Below are 7,163 nucleotides of genomic sequence, written 5' to 3'. Positions count from 1 at the left end.
AGCATCCTCATTCTTCTAATCATTGCTGAGAGCATGGAGTACACAGACACTAAAGCTTCTACTGAAAGCAGTCCACGTGGTCAAGCCTGACGTCACGGGAAGGGAAGCAAGTATTTGTAAATAGCGATGCCATCCGCCACACCCTACAATCTGCATTCCATCCATTCCTTGGACTCTCAGCCACTCCAAACACTTTATATCCCTCCTTAAATATATATTTTATTCTTAATCAAAATGTTAACTGCCTTAGGAGATAGCTCAGTGGCTAAAGGCCCTTGCCACAGAGCCTGATAACATGGGTACAATCACTGGGACCCAAATGGTAGAAAGGAAGAACTGACAATTCCAAGTTGTCATCTGACTTCCACACACACACAAAGTTAATAATAATAATAATAATAATAATAATAATGTGATTTTATGTAAGTTGTTCCTTCTCAAGACCCAGGTCAAATAATCACTCCCCAGGAAGCTTTCCCTCCCAGTGTTCCAACCTACTCTTAAATAGTCTTATCTTCTTTGACATTCATCACAGAGGGTACATACCTGGAAGAGAGAATGCCTAGAGCTCTCTTCTGTCTTCTTCAATACTGCCTCAAAACTCAGAAGTGCTGTCATTCCTATTTTGTAGCTCCAATGCTTAATAAGTACCTGGCACATGGAAGGATAAAGGATGCTTGGTAAAGACTTGATGAAAATTTTAAAATTGCTGTTGCTTGTGGAATTATGAAGCATTTCAATGCTGAAGCAGAAATATTACCTAGAATTAAGTAGTAATATTGGATCATGGCAAATTCCCTACTTGGACTGATAAGCCTGGGCCTCTCTCCCTCACTTCTTTGCATTTGCTTAGTTAACCCCCCCCCAAATCGGTCCCACTTTCTACTTTGCTACACCTTACCTCTCTCCGATCTCATACCTTTCTCCTGAATCTGTTTTTTTTTCCCCTAGCCACACTGTCCACTGCTGAATGAGTTATACTACAGTTTAGAATTGATATCTAAACTTGAGTGACTTGTGACAGAAGGTTGATTTCTTATTCTTGCTTCATGTTTATCAAGGTTGGCAGGGTCTCTGATGATATCACCTTCATCTGGGACCCAAGCTGCTGGACTGACAACTTCCAGGAGCCTAAATACTCCCTCTATAGAGGGAACAAGGGATTTGAAGACTCTTGTCTCAACAATAATATGCCTTTGCTTTAAAATGTTACATGTCACATCTCACAATCTGATTGGCTGAAAGAAGCCTCCTGGCCCATTCAGCGACAGGGGAGCAGGAAAGCGAAGAGCTGGTCATATTTGTGACTAACCATAATGATCCCCACACTGGTCTTGGGTTCCCCAAACATGACAAGATGTTTGTTTCTCCTAAAACTCTTTATATGATATCCAACCCCTGGTTTCCTGCTCCTCAAGTGATTTCTTTTTTTCCTTTGGATATTTGTCAAGATGACAAAGCATTCCATGGCTCCTCTAAGGTCCTCATCTCCCACCTAAACTATCCTCAGATCATCCTTGCTGTTACACATTCTTCAAAAGTCCCTATAATTTCCCCTCCTTTCTTTGTTTTCTGAGTTCAGAGCCAGATGAAAATGAGACCCAGGAATCAGATGGATAGAGTTGGAGATAGATCCCAGCTGGAGGGCAGCCTAGGCACAAGGCCATGTCTGGTTTCTTGGTGCTTTACCACACTAACTTGTGCCTGGTTAGGTACGTACACAGAGATTCCTAAGGGACAGGCTAGTCTTGCTGAACTATCTTGGAAGGGAGAAAAACTGCAGATACGTATGCTTGGGTCCTTCTGCACTCAGCCATTTTGGTAGCTCATTCTCCTGTCCATGAGGAGTGACTATGCATTGAGAGGTGACAAAGAAGATCTATACCAAGTATCCTCAAGTGGAAAGCTAAGGCCAGGTTGGTAGTGATTTCTTCTTAGCAGTGGAATTCATTATTTGGTATCTCTTTGTATAATTAATTGTATACCTCTAATTTTCTCTTGAGATCTCTTTAACCTAACCCAGCAGCGGCCATGCATTAAGAAGGCAGAGGGAAACAGTGCATTTGGTGCCTGTAGTATGTTGAGCAACTAGCATGATGCTGGGCACAGAGTCCTAAGTAGATCTTGGTGATTCATCAGTGCTCCTGTGATGTTTTGTGGATATCTTGATTTGGGACAAGGAGGTCTGTATGACTGGCAGTCACCATTGCCTTTACGGTATGCACAGAATATCCACAAAATCTACATACCCACTAAGTAGCCCAAGTCCCAGACATCATCTTCCAAGGTCTGACTCCCAGTACAAGCAGCATTCTCATGTTTAAGTGCCTTTAGTCTTGAAGTATAGGATGTGATGGCCAGAGCACTGAAAAGGGATGGACTGAGCAATTGCTACTGAAAAAGTGGATGAAAAAGTTAGAAGCCTCTGTGGCTGATCAATAAAGCTCCAAGGAAAAGATGAGCATATGCTGAGGGCCTGAAACTATTTCCCAAGAAGAGAAGAAGCTGGCCTTCTTTAGGTGGGGGCAAGGTGGGAAAGCCTGAGCCCTTAGAAAGACTGTCAGACGGTGGGGCAATAGCCTTGTAGGAGAATTGACTTGCTCTAGGTTTTTGAGATCAAAGCTAGGGTAATGATTAGAAGTTGATGGAAAGGGTCTGATTGTGTTCAAGCAAGAACTTCTGGAGTAGATTCTCAGTAGAACAGTTGCTGTGCTCACAGAGGTGAGGTTCTGCCACTAGACACATTTGTTGTCTGTAAAATGCTCTGCCAGACTTCTTCATGATCTCTGCGAGCTCATCCTATTTTCTGCAAGCATCATCAGTCACTGCCACAGTTCACGGAAGCCTTGTCACATAGTCTTGTTTGGAGTCTATCCACCTTTTGTGGGTCTATATTTGACCCTTTTATAATTAACAATTTATAAATCTGGGATGATGTTTTCATAGTAGATGAACATTATATCAAAGAACTTACTTTTAGTATCCATAAGGATCACCAAAGAAGACTTAAGTTTGACCGTCTGTCCCAGGAAAGTATCGTGGTACAAACTGGGCCTTTCCTACCTGTCTGAAGCTAGTATGTGTTTGTGGGCTCCTTTGTGAATAGATGTGTCTGAGTTTTATCCAGCACAGAGAGGATGGTTGTGACACCTGTTCATTTACAGGCTTGCTTCATAAAGTCATCTTCTCATATCACCTGGTAATGTAAGGGACTTCAAGAACACACAGAAGAACAGAGCCCTTGATCTCTGAATGACCCCGTGGAAGGAGACTCACTGGTCAGAAGTAGTCCTGCTGGGCTGTGAATGAGAAGTCAACTTCCCTGTGCTGCTCCACTGGGATTTTGGAGTAAAGATGATAACATCTTCTGATTTCACTTGGTGTTGTAGGATGCCCTTCATAAGAAGAAACGATGGGTCGAAGTTGAGGCTTTTGTTCTGGCTTTCCCAGCTTGAAAAGAAAGAAGATTACATACTGAGGATAACACAGTTAATAATGGAGAAACTACATAGGTGTCTACATCTTGATGGTCATGGCATATCTACTCCTAGGAAAATAAACACTTTACATATGACACTTGACCACATTACAAAGCCTACCAAGGCATTTAAACATGTGTATAGATATATCTATTCCACGTCTCTCCTTTACAGCTCCAAATATGCCCTGGTCCATAACACCTAAGCCTATTGTCCTATTGAGCGTGTAAGCTTCTTGAGGTATGTCAGGTATGTCTTTGCCTTTTTCTGTTTCTCATCTTCGAGTGGGCGTTTATTGAAATGCCAGGTGCTTTTCAGTTGGATTTCAGAATGCAAGTGGCACATATTGTTAAACATTTTATTAATATATTGAATATTTTGAGTGTTTATTTCATTTTAGCAACTGGTAAACATTGCTAAACAAGAGCTTTTGGGCATGCCCATTGGTTGAGGTACAGCAAGGAAAATAGATGAGAGAAGATGGGATAATCCAGCATGACAATGCTCTGCGTTACAGGATTCCTATGTGGAAGGGCCTCTCTGTTAAGGAAAGAGGTGGAAGAAAGTGCTTTAGAGAAACTAGTTAATAAGCAGAACCTTCCAAAGTAGGTGGAAATAGCTAGGAGAAGAGGAGGCCTCAGAGAGGACCTATTCTAGAAAGAGGGGGGTATACCTCAAGAAGCTTACACGCTCAATAGGACCCAACCTTGTTGTGTTTGTGTGTATGGAGTATGGAGCTTGGAGAAATCAGGACGCAGATTCTATGATACTTCCCTATATAATAACCTTCTCTGCACAGAGGATGGTTCTCAGTCCACTCTGCTGCAGAGACATATCTTCTCTGTGACACTGTGTACCCATTCTTACAGATTTGGCAGTTAGAGGGGAAGCAAGTGATATGTCAGGAAGGCTGCTGTTCCCAGTAATTCTTTCAAGCCATACATTCCTTCAGCATTCTGGCCCATGGCTAAACTGTGATGGTGCTTCCAATGAACACCCAAATGCTTGGAGGTCTGTATGCACTGGATCTGCATCCTCTATCCCATTGGAGCAATGATCAGCAGCCCCAGAGACTAGAACAACCTGAGTTTGTCTTCTGTGCTTGCCCATTTCCAATGTTATTTAGGCCAGGATTCTCACTCTCGAGACTTAGCCTAGATGAGCCCTGCCTGACATACTGCCAGTGTGAGCCCCAGAAGAGGTGGAAGTTGTACCATCTGTACTGAGTAACTCTTAAAGCTTTGTCTAGAGATCACTTCTGTTCATCATCAATGGGCTAAGTCATGTCACAAAGATGACCCTGACATGGAAGAACATGTGATCGATACGTAGGTCAGATGTTATTTAGCAATATGAATTTTAGATTCTCTATGTAGCGAATGAAAACAGGTAAAAAAAAAAAAACCAAACTAATTATATAGTTTGTTTGAATATTATAATTCAAACCATGGAATATCATGTAATCACATTGGAAGATGAGTTGTTTTGAAAATACAAGCTGACCTGGGGGAGTGTGTGGATGGCTTTAAATGAGCAAAGCAAGCTGTAAGGGCATAACAGAGACCATGTGAACATTTTTATTTTTGACAAATTGAGAAAGCCGTACGCCAGGCATGATGGTACATACTGTAATTCCCGCACTCAGGAGGCTGAGACAGAAGGATTGCTAAGAGTTTGAGGTCCGCCTGGTCTACACAGTAAATTTAAAGTGTTTCCAAACAAGCAAATAACAACAACTAAACTAAACCAAGTTTATGAGTTTACAAAAGTCCATGAATATACTGGTATGAGATTATTAATAAAAATGCCTCATAAATAGATACTTGTTATGGACAGCATTAAGTGTTTTCTGTTTTTGTTTTTAACATATATTTGCTCATTTAATCCTGGAAAAACCAGAGGAGGAAATAGCTTACACCAGATGGTTATTTGCCACTTGAACTGGAGAGGAGGAGAGATTGCATCTACAACCACCTTGAATGTGCCCGATCTTGTCTGATCTCAGAAGCTAAGCAGGTTTGGGCCTGGGGGATTGTTCTTTAAAACTGAGATGATTTCTTTAAGTTTGTGTTGGTCAAAATGGGTGAACTACCCAGCAATTATCAGGAAACAAACACCACAAACTCTAAGCCTCATCTGGCACTGAACACTTGATTTTCTGCTCACTGGCTTGAAGTCAGTTAAGTGGCTTAGCCTTCCTCTGACTCCATTCAGTCTTTTCTGCTGTCCGCTGTGCCTCCCAGCCACCCCATGGTTTTCTAAGTCATGATGACTTTTCCTGGAATCGCTGCCCTGATGCAGCCTTGCATGCACATGTAATTTGCAAGCTGGAGGGTTGGACTTTGGGTCAGACTCAGGGTTTCCTAATGCGTCTCGTTCTGGAACTCTGCCAGGGAGGCGGCCTCTGTGGGGGATGCTCTTCCAGGGCACAGAACACAGTAAGTGAGCACACAGCAAGCTTTTCAAGGGCAAGGCTTAGATCTGGTACGTCGTCGTCATTGTCCTGAAGCATGCCGTATGGACAAGGTTCATGTCAGTGGAGCTGGGAAGTCATCGAGGTTGTATAAAGAAAGGAGGGAGCATTTTCTGAGTAATAATCTACCATAGCAAACATAAAACGAAAACAATAAAGCAAGGGAAAAGAATATTTGCAGAGGAGTTTGTGTTTAGCATCTTCTGAAGTTGTACTATTCATTTTTTAAAAATGCAAACTCTGTTACAACAGTGAACACAGCGATAAAAGTATGGACATTTAACCAGAGTACTCATTGCCTGGCACAGCAGGTAGATTTATAACCATGCGGCTTATGCCACTTCTGATAGGACACTAATAGTAAGCAAAAGCCAGAGGCCATTTCATGACAGCCATCTGCTTATATTCTTGTTATAAAGTCCCAGAGTTCCAGAAGGCTCAGGTGCCTATGACAGCAAGTGTCCCCTAACCTACAGAGATGTTGCTTTGGCCAAAATGGTCTTTCTGGGAAAGGTTTGTCTACACTTCTAGAAAATGATTTGCTACTGAAATACCCAGCTGTGGTTAACTGAACGACACAATAACTTAGTGGCCAAAAATGGAAGGGAAAGCCAGGTGTCATGGGTAGACCTAGAGTCTTTATCTCTTTGCATAACCCAGCCATCTAGTATGTGGGTCAGTTGGGGATATCCACTAGGCTCTCAAGAGTTGCTTAGAAACAGCAGCAGCATCTTTTACATCTTCCATCACTTCCTCAAACCAAGGATAACCAAGTGCTTCTTAAAGCAGCCACATGGGAGCCCTGAATCAAGACACCCAGTGATCCAAAACATTAAAGAAAAGAACGGGAGCGGTGACTCAGCAGCTAAGAGCACCTGCTGCTCTTGCAAGGAACCAGGTTTCTTTCGTAGCTCATAGCCTCCTGTAACACCAGCTCTGGGGGTTCTCACACCTTCTGGCCTCCACAGCCATGGGGTATGCATGTGGTAGTTTTGGAAAAAATCTGGAGCAGGGGTGGGCAAGGGAGAGAGAAGAGAGGATGTAGGAAGGCATGGAGGGAGAGGGGGTGAGAGGAGGAAGGAAGGGAGGGAGGAAGAGAGAGAGAGAGAAGGAGAGAGAGAGAGAGAAAGAGGGAGAAAGAGAGAGATTAATTTCCTTAAAATGTTGGCCAGGAAATCAGGCGTGTTCTAATTTGCATACTCTTCCAAGTA

The 7,163-nt window shown here is 42.7% G+C and overlaps 1 long non-coding RNA gene across 1 annotated transcript in view; it reads left to right on the top strand.

The window, feature by feature from the left end:
- Positions 1–6,960, top strand: part of LOC147004253 (uncharacterized) — a 12,049-nt gene extending 5,089 nt beyond the window's left edge. The window contains exons 3-4 of the long non-coding RNA XR_015047343.1: positions 3,390–3,728; positions 5,379–6,960. This is a non-coding gene — a long non-coding RNA (uncharacterized LOC147004253). The remainder of the gene's footprint in view (positions 1–3,389; positions 3,729–5,378) is intronic.
- Positions 6,961–7,163: the final 203 nt, after the last annotated feature.

The sequence above is a fragment of the Mus caroli genome, unplaced genomic scaffold (assembly GCF_978045245.1).
Source record: "Mus caroli unplaced genomic scaffold, Mus_caroli_1 scaffold_6, whole genome shotgun sequence".
NCBI lineage: Eukaryota > Metazoa > Chordata > Mammalia > Rodentia > Muridae > Mus > Mus caroli.
This window is presented reverse-complemented; position numbering and strand designations above follow the sequence as displayed.